Source organism: Temnothorax nylanderi, unplaced genomic scaffold, assembly GCF_030848795.1.
Source record: "Temnothorax nylanderi isolate EJ_2023f unplaced genomic scaffold, tnyl_v1.0 TNYL_tig0467_pilon, whole genome shotgun sequence".
NCBI lineage: Eukaryota > Metazoa > Arthropoda > Insecta > Hymenoptera > Formicidae > Temnothorax > Temnothorax nylanderi.
Genome location: NW_027249529.1, coordinates 39,994 through 54,926, shown reverse-complemented (window position 1 = coordinate 54,926; position 14,933 = coordinate 39,994). Strand labels below are relative to the sequence as shown.

Here is a 14,933-nt window from a genome sequence, read left to right as displayed (position 1 = left end):
CTCTCTCTCTCTCTCTCTCTCTCTCTCTCTCTCTCTCTCTCTCTCTCTCTCTCTCTCTCTCTCTCTCTCTCTCTCCCTCCCTCCCTCCCTCCCTCCCTCCCCCCCTCCCTCCCTCTCTCTCTCTCCGTCCCTCTCTCTCTCTCTCTGTCTCCCTCTCTCTCTCTCTCTCTCTCTCTCTCTCTCTCTCTCTCTCTCTCTCTCCCTCTCTCTCTCCCTCTACCCCTACTTCATGTATAATTCTTTGAAATTCAATCAATTATTTCCCAAAAAATTGGAAAAATTATAAAAACCAGTTTCCAAAAAGATTAGTAACAAAAACTATACACATCATGGCGCTCCCCGGAAAATTCTACCCCTACTTCATATACAATTCTTTAAGATTCCGTCAATTAATTCCCGAAAAATTGAAAAAATTTTGGTACCGACTTCCAAAAAGATCGGTAACGAAAAATTATACACTTTATAACACTCCCCGGAAAATTCTACCCCTGTTTAATCTATAATTATTTGAGATTCGGTCAATTATTTCCCGAAAAATTAGAAAAATTAGAAAAACCGGTTTCCAGAAAATCGATAACAAAAAACTATACACATTGTGGCACTCCCCGGAAAATTCTACCCCTATTTCATATACTTTTGGTAGAAATTTGATCTATAATTCTTTGAGATTTGGCCAATTATTTCCCGAAAAATTAAAAAAATTAAAAAAACCGGTTTCCAGGAAATCGGTAACAAAAAACTATACACATAGTGGCACTCCCCGGAAAATTCTACCCCTATTTCATATACTTTTGGTAAAAATTCGGTTCAGGGGTTTGAGCTGGGCGTTGATGAGTGAGTGAGTGAGTGAGTGAGTCAGTGAGTCAGTGAGTCAGTCAGGACATCTTCCTTTATATATATAGATTAATTACATTAAAAGATTGTAAACAAACGTGATATATGACAATTATTTCAAAACTACTGAGGATTTTTGCTCATAGGATGCGTGGCTAATAATCACTCGCTAGTACCAGAAAGGTGAGAAGTGATTGGCCACCACATCGACTTTCGCCATGCGTAATATACGTCGACGCGCTTTTTGATGACCAAAATAAAATTGTTAATTACAAAAAACTAATTGGTCACAAACGTTAAGAACTGACTCACTATCAATCACGAACGATTTACAAACGAAATACACTTACAAACGGAATACACTTAGAAAAATTAAAACTAATCGAATTTAGTAATTTCTGTCGGCTAACTTCATACAGGCAATGCGTGGCCAATAATCGCCCGCTAGTTATAGAAAGGTGAGAAGTGATTGGCCACCGTATCGACTTCCGCCATGCGAAACGCGTCGACGCGCTCTTTGTGCGCAGGAGCCTTGAGTACATTTCGCGCATGCGCAGCACAGTTATCTGCGCAGTACATACATTAACCATATTAACTGAACTTATTTTGCAAATAACTCAGAAGTTTATTAATTCACAAACATTACACTGGTATATTCGTAAATCACAAACGATTTCCTATTAATTACAGTTATCAGTAATCAAAAATCTGTTTGTTATTAAAAAAGTGTCGGCTGACATCATGGCCAAAATAAAATTGTTAATTACAAACAAACTAATTGGTCACAAACGTTAAAAACTGACTCACAATTAATTACAAACGATTTACAAACGAAATGCACTTAGAAAAATTAAAAATTATCAAATTTAGTAATTTCTGTCGGCTAGCTTCATAGTCATTCGACTTGTGTCGTTAACTGGAAAGCACCTACTGAGGTATAGGTCCAAACTTCGAGCAGCAAAAATTTACGCCGGAAGTGAGCCAAACTAGGAAAGTTCAGCGGCACACGTAGCATGTTTTCCTGCTGGATTGCTTGCGATCTAGTAAATTACTAGAAATCCAGAGTGCTGAGTGGTGCAATTATAGTAATTTACTAAATTGCAAGCAATCCAGCAGGAAAACATGCACCGTGTGCCACTGGCTTTAAAAGCCTTGTGTCCACGATGCTAGAACTGCGTCCGAGTTTCGGTTTAAGCCAATAAAACTGCTGCTTTTCTGTAAGAGCTGCAAATTGATTGGCTTAAACCGAAACTCGGACGCAGTTCTAGCATCGTGGACACAAGGCTTAAGCCAATCAACTTGCAGCTCTTACAGAAAAGCAGCAGTTTCATTGGATTAAGCCTTGTGTCCACGATGCTAGAACTGCGTCCGAGTTTCAGTTTAAAGCCTTGTGTACACGATACTAGAAATCGGTCCGAGTTTCGGTTTAAGCCAATCAACTTGCAGCTCTTACAGAAAAGCAGCAGTTTCATTGGCTTAAACCGAACCTCGGACCGATTTCTAGTATCGTGTACACAAGGCTTAAGCCAATCAACTTGCAGCTCTTACAGAAAAGCAGCAGTTTCATTGGCTTAAACCGAAACTCGGACGCAGTTCTAGCATCGTGGACACAAGGGTTTAAACCGAAACTCGGACGCAGTTCTAGCATCGTGGACACAAGACTTCCAGGTAATTACTAAACCACAATTAAGGTGGAAGCACATAAAATTGCAAGAGCCATGGGCAGAATGCAGAAGCCATATGCGCATGCGCTATGGTATTTGTAGAGCTCTACAGATACCATAGCGCATGCGCATATACTCGGAATAAAGAAAACTAACTTCAAGTTTAGTGAACTTTGCTCTAATTGGTCAAATTTCAATCCAATCTCAATCCCAATCCGTAGTCTGATACGGGCTTTAGAGGGACTCTAGTTTAAGCCGTTGCACTGCGCCATCTGTCTGAACTCAATACTCGCATGGAGCAATGTTAATAAGGCAGTACTACTGTGTTATCCGAATCGTGGATGTCAATTATAATATATGTTTTATATAAAATATAAAGAATATGAATTTATAATTTATAATACTAATATTAAATAATAATAATAATATTATTCTTTTTATAATTTGTATGATTTTAATAATTATAATCAAATTCTTTTTTTTATTAAATTAATATATAAAATACGATGTTTTTTATTTAATTATCTTGACACACGAATGCCACGATGTACTCTTCAGAGACACTCCATGATATTTTAAATACGTGCAAAACTTGCTGATTAGCGATTAATACACGCGGAAACGTATAAAACTACGCGAAAGGTGTATAAAATGAGACGGCTGCAAAATTCCATATATGGACTTTGACAGATAGCATTTTTCTATTTAGACATTTTTATTTAGAATAACACAATATTTGAAAATATTGTACATTAAAGAAAAAAATTTGTTAACTTGACTAAACCTTTCAACTAAATTACTATTTTGTTAATTGATGAACATGTATTAGTATTTAAGTCAAATATATGTTTTGTTAAATTTAATATGTTATACTTAATTTAAGTATTTCTATATGTTTAATTAACAATATAACATTTAGTTGAAAGATTTAGTTAAGTTAACAAATTTTTTTTTTTTCAAAAAATAAGAAAAAATTTTTTTTAATTAAAGAAACTGAGAGGATATATAATATATATATTTAAAATATTTCATATAATTATCTATATATAGGAACTGAATATCGCGAGAGTCGAGAATTAAATTGAAAACACATTTATTATATATATCACGGCGGGCGCAATGGTTATAATTAGCGATTAAAATGTAAAATATTTCTATATTTTTGTTCATTATTTTTACTACTTAAAGCCTTCGCCGCTCGGTTATTGCATCTTGTGCGAAAATACAATTTAAATGGTGTGATTTTAATGATTATAATCAAATTCTTGCGCGTTCTAAATTTGTTCAATCACTGATCTAATAATCACGTAATATAAGTTTGGTAGCAATATGAGGTACAATCATCATATAATATATTCATATATATGATACATATGAATATGATAAACGTATATGATAGGTGTACGTACATTGAGCATCATAAAAAAAAGTTTAATAATTGCATGCGATTACATTTTTTAAGGGGGTAGCCTGGTGTAGAACGCCAAAAACAAGCTCTTTTTCTGGATTTTTTTTAAAAAAGAAACTACTTAATATATATTTTTGCAATTAACACCATTTATTGTGTACATATTGAAATGTTCAAATTAATTTTTTTGAATAAATATATGTAATTACACAGGAGTTATGCGATCAAATACGAAGGTGGCTTCGAAAATTCTTTCTGAATGGCGTACACTCTAGCATCCCGTAGAACGATCTAAAACAAAAAAAAATTTTTGTAAAGTTTATGAGTGTAGTTTCTAGTTATACCTAAAACATGATTTCTTTTATTATAAAAAATTTTAAAAATGGTGGTTTGAAAAAAAATTTAGTTTTTTGCATGAATTTCGCACTTTTTTTTGTTTATTACTTTTTTTAAACAAAATTTTTAGTACATATTATAGGTATAAGTTCAAGGCAATTTAATTACCTTTAATTTAAAAAAAAATGGTCTGGATCCATCAAGAATATTTTGAGTTATCGTGTACGCCAATTTCAAAAACATGGTTTTGAGAAAAACGCGTTTAAAGTTTTCGAACAAGAAAGAAGGTTGATAAAAGCTTATTATTGTTGATTTACCTATACTTTTTTTGGTCAATCTGCTATCCCTGCTCCATATAATATCCCCTCAACTTCTTCATACAGCTCGTTTTGCTCCAACAGCCGTTGTTTATGTATATTTTTTAGTTCGCGAGCAATGCTTTTACTTCGACGATTCTGCGAGGTCGTACGGCTATTATTAATTTTGTCGGCATAATCTCTGCATGCTGTCCCAATAACTATTTCCAAGTCTGACATTATGTTTAGCACTGACAGATAGCCTTCGTTAAATATTCCAGCTGCTATGTAAGCAGCAATCTCTATGATCTTCCGGCCGCAGTGGAGGTGTTTTGGAGCAAACCACTTGCTCCAAGAGCCTCGCCGCTTTCGTTGCTGAACTGATTTCCTTGAAATCTTTTTTTCCTTGGCCTTGATGATCGAGACTGCTCTTCTTTGCTTCTTTTCGGATACGTAGACATGTTCGAATTGAAAAAACTCGGCACAAAAAACAGAAAACACGTGCGCAAACGCTAACGGTCGAACTGTGTTTCTAGTTGAACGGCGTCGGTAGTCGGAATATACATTAAACACTCATTTCAGCCCTCTAAAATCTAAATTCATGCTTAGGGTTTAGGGAGCGTATTCTAGAGATAGAATACTATCGATTTAAGCAAAAAATTCGATTTTTTGAAGCCGCTACACTAGGCTACCCCCTTAATTCAACTTTATAAAGTCGATAAAATTAAGACAAAAATTTTGTTAAGAAAATAGGAACAATACTTTTTACTTTACTAATATATTATTTTTTAGCGAGATAAAGATAAATAATATAATGAATATATTCTTGACTGGCTGCAATGTGTCCAGCTATATGGTGAGAAATTACGAATATGTATGACACTTTTTCAAAAAAAATATATAATCTCGTACGTAATATTCATTTTTCGATAAGCTTATCGAACGGGCTTATTAAAATCATACAAATTATAAAAAGAATAATATTATTATCATTATTTAATATTAGTATTATAAATTATAATTCATATTCTATATATTTTACCGGAAATAAGTTGGCGCTGGAAGTGTATATTTTTTAATAAATTATAGCTCAAACGATTGCTCCCTAATTGCTCCCTCAGAATCAACATGCTCTCCTTTTAAAATTAATATTTTTTAAGATATTTAAAAAAAACGTAAAATTTATAATTTTCACTCAAAAACATATTTCTAATAACTCTATGCAACTAAATCCGGCATAGAACGATTGCTCCTTCATTGCTCCTTATTGCTCCATCATTATTTTAATGATTTATTGCATTTTTATTGAAAAAATAACAAATTAATCATTTAGCACAAGTGACGCCGCCGCCACTTATCGGCCGCCTCTTGTAACTATGACTCGGCAGCCATTGGCGGAAATATTCAAACGTAATATAACAGCTCTATCGTTTATAACTATATCTCAAAGAGTTTAATCAACATTTCCTATTAATTTTTGGTAGAATAACTGTTTCTCGCTTGCCCTATTGGGATATTCAATTGCTCCATTCGTATAATTAATTTTGTATGATATTTTAGCAAAGAACTGTTCATTTTCTTGGAAAAATACATTTCTCACAGTCTTCTGCAAGTATATCCAACATAAAACGATTGCTCCTTAATTGCTACGCGTTGCTCCATCATTACTTTAATGATTTATTGCATTTTTATAAAAAAAATAACAAATTGATCATTTCACAAGTGACGACGCCGCTACCTGTCGGCATTGTGCATGAGCCCTTATTGACGTTAGGCTGAGTTTCCACTGTGCGCGTCACGCGTCGCGTCATCTGTCGTTAACCAATCTAAAGCCTTGTGTACACGATACTAGAAATCGGTCCGAGTTTCGGTTTAAGCCAATCAACTTGCAGCTCTTACAGAAAAGCAGCAGTTTCATTGGCTTAAACCGAAACTCGGACCGATTTCTAGTATCGTGTTGTACACAAGGCTTAAAGCCTTGTGTCCACGATGCTAGAACTGCGTAAAGACGTAAGACGTAAGCGTAAGAAAATTGACCAATTCCAATCGAGTATTGTGTGTGTCTCGATTGAGATTGATGAATTATCGTAAGCGTATGCTTTACGTCCTTAAGGAATTTTATGTGTGAAAGCCTCAACTTTAGTCCATCCTGCCAGATTTTCTTTTTTGTTTAGAGAATGAGATTGTTAGTGTGTGCAGCAGTCTCTCTAAGGAAAAATAGACCAAAATATGGTTCAGACAAAGGACACGCGCATTTTTTTTAATAAAAATGCAATAAATCATTAAAGTAATGATGGAGCAACGCGTAGCAATTAAGGAACAATCGTTTTATGTTGGATATACTTGCAGAAGACTGTGAGAAATGTATTTTTTCAAGAAAATGAACAGTTCTTTGCTAAAATATCATACAAAATTAATTATACGAATGGAGCAATTGAATATCCCAATAGCGCAAGCGAGAAACAGTTATTTTACCAAAAATCAATAGGAAATGTTGATTAAACTCTTTGAGATATATACTACGTTTACGCGAGCGTTACTTCTGTAGTAACTTACGATATATCACTTGTTTACGCGGAGTAAATTATCGCAAATTACTACAAAATCTCGTTTACGCGAAGAAAAATCCCGTTTACGCGAAGAAATTATCGTAAGTTACTACAGAAGTAACGCTCGCGTAAACGTAGTAATAGTTATAAACGATAGAGCTGTTATATTACGTTTGAATATTTCCGCCAATGGCTGCCGAGCCATAGTTACAATAGACGGCCGATAAGTGGCGGCGGCGTCACTTGTGCTAAATGATTAATTTGTTATTTTTTCAATAAAAATGCAATAAATCATTAAAATAATGATGGAGCAATAAGGAGCAATAAAGGAGCAATCGTTCTATGCCGGATTTAGTTGCATAGAGTTATTAGAAATATGTTTTTGAGTGAAAATTATAAATTTTACGTTTTTTTTAAATATCTTAAAAAATATTAATTTTAAAAGGGGAACAATTGTTGATTCTGAGGGAGCAATTAGGGAGCAATCGTTTGAGCTATAGTTTATTAAAAAATATGCACTTCCAGCGCCAACTTATTTCCGGTATATATTTTATATAAAATATATATTATAATTGACATCCACGATTCGGATAACATAGTAGTACTGCCTTATTAACATTGCTCCATGCGAGTATTGAGTTCAGACAGATGGCGCAGTGCAACGGCTTAAACTTCGTGAACGGGATTTTTCGGAGCGTTGGTCATCTCTTCCCTCATCTCTGCTGCTGCCATCATAGACTGCGTTTACATGACACCGTTAATCGGGTTTTATAACATCGGTAGTTGTCAGGAAGACCAATCGTAATCATTCTTCAGAAGAATGGAATAGCTGTGATTGACCGGCCTAAGAACTACCGATGTTATAAAACCCGATTAACGGTGCCGTGTAAACAGAGTCATAGACATATTATATCTAGACCGAGCGTTAAGGAGTGGGGGTATAGGCGACGTAGAAAGAGAGACACTCTGTTGTGTGGCTGTTCGTTCTCTCTCGTTTCGCGCATGCGTACGCAAAATAAGTGTGATGGGAGGGAGGCATTAAGAAAGAGGAGCGAGGTGGAACGAGAAACTAAGGCCGGTATTCATAGTCAGATCTTATTTCAAGACCGTCTTAAGTAATATCTTAAGATGCTAATACGACTCTGTGATTAGTTAATGACATCTTGAGATTGTACTTAAGACGGTCTTAAATATAAGAACCAACTATGAATACCGGCCTAAAACTTGGAACGTGAAACGGCTAGAAGTTGCTGTATCACAGAGTAAATACGTTTTTTACATATAAAAAGATAATGCTTTTTCCGGCGAGTTTGTTTATCGGTATTTATTCAAGTTTATAAAAGGACGCCAATAAAATAAAGTAGTGAAATAAAGTGCTGGGGAACGTGAAAACTCTCTTTCTCTATGGTAGATGGTGACTATATATATCAAACGTTAATAAATACTATAAACAGATGACGTAAAAAGCAATATCTGTTTATATGTAAAAAGCATATTACTCTGTGGTTCTGCAGCTATACGGCATAAAGTAAATACCATCGATATTAGGAACAAACACAAGTTGTATGTATTTTGGTTATTATATATACCCAGTAAACAATTTGTCAGCAAATTGTAACCAAATTGACACCAAATACGCGCAAAACTTGTCGACAAATTCGGTGCGATCTGTGTCTGCAATACGCTTGTGTTTTGCTAGCAAAGCTTGTGTACATGACTTGACACCAAATTGACGCCAAATATCGAGCAAAACAGGGCAGCAAAAGTTCAACGGCAAATTTGCGCCATATTGTGAACAAGGCTTGCCAACAAAAGCTCGACAGCAAATTTGTGCCAAATTGCGAGCAAACCTTGACGAAAGAACTTGACGCCAAATTGACACCAAATACCGAGCAAATCTTGATGACACAGCTTGACGCCAAATTGCAGCAAGCCTTGTTACGTAGCCATTAATAAATACTAATATTTTTTTTTTTTAGGAAAAATTAAAAGCATTAAATTATAAAAAAGCATATAATTTGTTATTGATTTACAATAAATTATTTTATACATATGTTACATATGTTAAAAGAAATCTTTATATTTATAAAACATTATAAGACATTTATAAAATCTAACGGTGGCAATAAAGTAATTAATTATATATTAATTACAGTAAATGTTATACAATGTGAATTTACTGACATATGCAAACATTTAACTTTGTCAACAGCACATACAATATTTGTAAACACTCGAGAATCTTATATAATGCCTGGAACACATACTCCGTGCGCAGATAATGCATTGGCCGGTATAAGAAGGATTTATAGAATCTTACTGAAAACACGAGTATAATTTCTATGAAAATGCATCTAAAACAATATTCTTATAAGCCTAATACTACTAACTTTCCTTTCTTTAATCATACAATAATAACTACCGTGCATATTTAAACAACTAGTTCAAACTTGAAACACGATTTATTATTTGCAAGAATGCAAAATTGAAATAAACAAATGTTCACAATGTGCATAGTTCGTCGATTACGATGGAATAATGCAGTACTGTTGTCAGAAAGAAATAACAAAAGAATAATATACATCTTTAGGTGCAAGCAATCGAAGTGAATTTTGTAGTGTTTGATGTAATAGAAATTAATATACAGCAGAAAAAAACTGTTCAAACAAAACTTTTAAACCGTTTAAACAAAACTTTTAAACTATTCAAACAAAACTTTAAACTTTTACAGATAAAAAAATACACGATATTTCATCAACAGTTCCAAGATTATTTTGAGAAATATTTTAATCAAAGAAAGAATATGTAAAATTTTTAATATTGCAAGAATATAATAGTTATAAAACTAAAGCATTTCCCTTGTATTTTAAATTGTTTTAAATTGTTTCTATTTCAAACTAATATTACAATTTTGCCTTAATCAGATTCAAACGGCAAGTAGAATGAAACATTTTATTACATAATATTACATATTCTTTATACTCTTATAACTCTTCTTTAAGACTATAAGAGTATAACTCTTTATACTCTTATAACTCTTCTTTATAACTCTTATTTTCACGAAACATTTCGAATATTTTTTATTCTCATCACTATTCTCGCAGTTTTCAGAATTATCATCGTTGTCATCTGAATGAGCCTCGTTATTGTTGCCGGTGTGTATCTTTACTCTTTAAAAACATTTATTTTTTCAGATTTTCTACTGCACAATCACTATAACAAATGGAATGTTAATGGAAAAAAATATAACTAAATTAATTAAACTAACAGTACAAAATAAACTTATAGGATGGAAGGCTGGCTGATTTTCTCGAGTTATAAAAAGGTCATCAATTTAAATTTAAAAACAAAATCTCGTTTAATTAAACAAATTTTAAATACAATTAACGTTTTACGTTTCGACTTTATATACTTAGTCTTCTTCAGAAACCTGATACATAAGAGATAATACATAAAAAATAATTAAAAAATAAAAAGAAATAAAATTGCTACAGATAAAAAGGATAGAGAACAAAGCCGCATACTTTGGACTGACTTGCCAGAAATGTAGCTAAGATCTACACTATGACATAGTATAGACCTTAGCCACAATTAATGTATATACGAGTTGTCAAAAATAGAATGAAATAAGTCAAGTAATAAAATTGTTACTATTATCTATACCGTTGTTATTATTATCAAACGATATTATTTATTATTTGACAGTGTAAAATTGTAATGCATATATTAAAATTACATTAGGGCTAGAATATAAACCAGACCCACAAGAATGAGAGCAATTTCAAGATCTCAAGACGAGAATTAACCAGATCTTACAGGGCGGAATTAAGGAGTCTGGATTACTGATTGAAATCAAAGTAAGAAAAGAAAAGAAAAAAAAGAAAAGAAAAGAGAGGGGGGCCTCTGCTTTTGTCTACGAGATCAATTCTAGGGCTAGAATATAAACCAGAGCCACAAGAATGAGAGCAATTCCAGATCTTAAGACGAGAATTAACCTTGCAGAGCCCCTTGTACTACCACGATCAATGTCGATCTTCCAATATGGCGTCCCAAATGAGAATATCGGAAGGGCCCTGCTCGCTGGACCGGACTCCTCCCCTCAATCCTCCCTCAAGCTCTCCTTTTCCTGGCGGTGAGCTCTCCTTGGGAAGTCGAATCTCGCTCGGTTGGTCTCCAGAATACGTGCCGCTTAGCTCAATCAGTTACGAAAGAAGGAAAACGTACTCGTCTCGTCCGAAGAAACGCAGCAAGAGCGGCCATGACACTGAACAAGAGCGAGGAAGGAGGTGGGGGCGCGTTGAAAGTGGCGACTCACGTGTCGCGCCATCTGAATGAAACGCCCTAAACATCGCTTGGTATTTGGCGTCAATTTGTTCTTAAGTTTTGTTACCAAAATTTGCTCAATATTTGGCATCAATTTGGCGTTAGGTTTAGTCAACAAACTTTAACAGCAATTTGGTGCCAATTTGTTATCAGGTACTACTAAGCTTTGCTCGATATTTGGTATCAATTTGGCGTCAATTGTGTACGCATGTTTTGATACGTATTTGCTAGCAGTTTGTCGACAACATTTGATAAAACAAATTTTGATGCAAATTTGTACCATTTCTGAAACCAAAATTTGTAGCAAGTATTTGGCATTATTTGTTCGAACAGATTTGGCTATCTGGGTATATGAGCTATTATAATCTTAAAATTGCTACTATTTTAAGTGATAATTATTTTTAATATTTTATAGCAAAAGTTAGTGTGGCTAAAATTGCCAAAAATTATGAAGTGCCACATATGTTACAAAGAATGGAATCCTTCGTTTCCATGGCAATTTCACAGGTAATGTATAATAAATCTGAGTATGGTTAGATTTTATCACATATATATTTATTTATTATATATAAATATTCTTCAGCTTCAAATCAAAATAATGTAAAGTATTATATGTTTATAGTTTTTCAAAAGATATGCAGAAAGGCGGAGGAACCTCATTCAGGGAATTGCGATGTATAAAATAAAGTCTAATTGAATAGCAAATAAATATAAATAAGGTATAATTATAAATAAATATATAAAATAATTAAGGTATAATTGAATACAAAATAAAATGACAGATGTATTGGAACTGTTGCTTAGTGTTTATTAGGATATATACTTATCGTTTACATATAAAATGTTATAGTATTAATGTGTTACATTAACATAAAATGAATATTAACAATTAATGTTATAGAAACATATAACATTAAATGTTGTAGTATTAAAAATGTGTAGTAGTTTTGTTTATATACTTTTAAAATACCAGAGAAAACTTTAACCATATGTATCTTATTCAGTATTATAATTCGAATTCTATTGATTTTGAAAAAGTGTTAATTTATTGTTTTTCATTCTTATTCTTCGGATGGAATTTGTAAGCGTTGTACTTTCATGTTTAAGACGCGCGTTGAAAAAAGTTTTCAAAATTAGTTTTATTATTTGACTTCGGTGATCAAACAATAGATACTGTTCATAAATATGTCTATTTGTATTAAATACATATGAAGGAAGTGAGCGGAAAGATTGACATATTAAAACATTTAATATATTTTTAGTTGTAAATAATTTGTCTTGATTACTTCTGAAAGTTTTTTCTGCGTTCTTACATATTATAATAACATCAGGTGATGCTACATACAAACCACCGCGATTTTTTCGCTGTAACAGTTTACCAGTATATGTGTTTGATTCTTTCTGTGCCTCGCTTGCAATGAGCAATTGTTTACAAAATAAACAATCAATTTTGTGTGTAATAGTTTTAGCAACAAATCCAGACATGTACATAATAACTTCCTCAGCATATTCAGTTAAGAACCAATTATTGTTTTGATTAAAATAATCATGATCCATAAAAATAGCATTTGCAGCATCTTGCTCAGAATCATTATCTGCGTTTTGTTGTACACTATGTGCAGTTACTCTTGCTCGTTTCTTACAGATTCATTATTAGATACATTAAGTAGTACAGTGTCGTCTTGTGGAATGCAGTTTGCACTTAAAGGAACAGACACATTTGCTAAATGTAATACTTTTCTATAAGATGCTTTGAATTGTTTTGCACTCGGATTATTGTTCCAACCGTTCATTCTTCTAATCAAAGAAAAGAAAGTTTCAATGTGGTCTTGGGATAATTTGTATGTTAACAAAAACTCTATTGTATTTTCATTGAATAGCTGTTCTGCTAAAGCAATACTATTTTGTAAATCAATAACAAACCCAATAAAGCCTGTTTTTCGTACACTTTGAAGTACAGGAACGTCTTTAATTTTTAAAGATTTAATATATAAAACAAACCTCTCAATGTTATCTTTTAGAATACGTATTTTATTTTTCGTTATTGCTCGTTTGGTTTCTGTTTTATTATTTAAATTTTTAGAATTTAATATGTCAAATACGTCGTTAAATGTCTTGCAAAATGTCGCGGTTGCTGAAGCTCCGGCAAAATGAGGTAATTTTAAGTCATATTCTCCAAACCCAAGTGCAGCAGTTACCGAATTACTGAAAACTTGTGCTGCTAAATGTACTTTCATTTTTTCGTTGTAAAAGTATACATGTCTACTTCTAACTTTAGTCGCAAGGTGTAATTTTTCCGCGTCTTGTAACGAAACTAATTGCCGTATAAATTTCCAACTAATTATATGATTTTCGTTATCACTTAAGTCTTCCTTACCAAGTGCATTTCTAACAAGTTTTATCATGTGACACGCGTCATAAAAAATATATATACGTTTAGACTCATCAGCGGGATGGACAAAATATGGTACAATCTGTTCAATTTCAGTTTGTTTCAAACGTGCGCCCAATTCTTCACACATAGATATATTGGAAGATACTCCATCAAACGTAATACTGACAATATCTAGATCGTTTTCATGAAGTGCACATAAAATAGTCTGTAATAACTTTGCTTTTTCACGGCCATTTAATTTATCAGTGAAGTAATATGCAATTGGAAGTTTAAAATTCTGGTTTATTGCAACTAACATAAAGACAAAAACTTCACTAGCAAGCGGCACTTTATCTTTAGCAACGGCACCGATGTCAACAAAACCATGTGATTTTTGTCCATCCCAATCAACACTTTTTCTAATACTCATTTCATCGAAAGTTAAATTGAACACTATTTTCTTATTTTTTTTCGCGAGCATTTCGAACTACATTGCGTACGGTTTTTAATGCTTGGTCAGATATACCGGAGTCGCTACTAATATTTCGCATCTATGTTCGAATAGTAGTTGGATGTGGAAGACATTTTAAAAACGTTGTTCTTAGGAATGAGTATGCCGCAGGGGAGTGAAAATGGAGCGTACAAGCAAAACATCTCAAAGCGTGTGGAAAAACTTTTGGCTTTCGCTCATTTAAAAGTCTTATTAGTAATTCTTCTACAGGACCAGGCACTACATCCTATAAAACATTACGATATTATTTAATTTACCACCCGTAACATGATAAATTACACCATTTCTACTTTACCGAAGTATTCGCGTTCTCTATACGTTTATATGCAATGTCGAAATAAAATAAGAAGAAACTTGTTATTTTAACTTCTTACATTTACCTAATTACTTTTACATTTACATGATTACTTACTTTTCTTTACTTTTCTTACTTTCTTAAGGGGATCCTGAATACCGACAAAAACAGTCAGAGCTCGTTCTAGCCGTTCTGTTTCAGTCGTTTCAGTTCCTTGTTCCACCTCGCTCCTCTTAATGCCTCCCTCCCATCACGCTTATTTTGCGTACGCATGCGCGAAACGAGAGAGAACGAACAGCCACACAACAGAGTGTCTCTCTTTCTACGTCGCCTATACCCCCAC

The 14,933-nt window shown here is 33.3% G+C and overlaps 2 long non-coding RNA genes across 3 annotated transcripts; both read left to right on the top strand.

The window, feature by feature from the left end:
- The first annotated feature begins 8,679 nt into the window (after positions 1–8,679).
- On the top strand, positions 8,680–11,300 carry LOC139783074 (uncharacterized). 2 transcript variants are annotated; one of them, XR_011721108.1, is made up of 3 exons: positions 8,680–9,380; positions 10,282–10,412; positions 10,582–11,300. It is a non-coding gene; the product is annotated as an uncharacterized lncRNA (long non-coding RNA). The 2 variants fall into 2 exon arrangements; XR_011721107.1 differs by having other exon boundaries at positions 10,282–11,300.
- Positions 11,301–11,739: 439 nt separating this feature from the next.
- Positions 11,740–12,203, top strand: LOC139783073 (uncharacterized). The gene is made up of 2 exons (XR_011721106.1): positions 11,740–11,917; positions 12,033–12,203. It is a non-coding gene; the product is annotated as an uncharacterized lncRNA (long non-coding RNA).
- Positions 12,204–14,933: the final 2,730 nt, after the last annotated feature.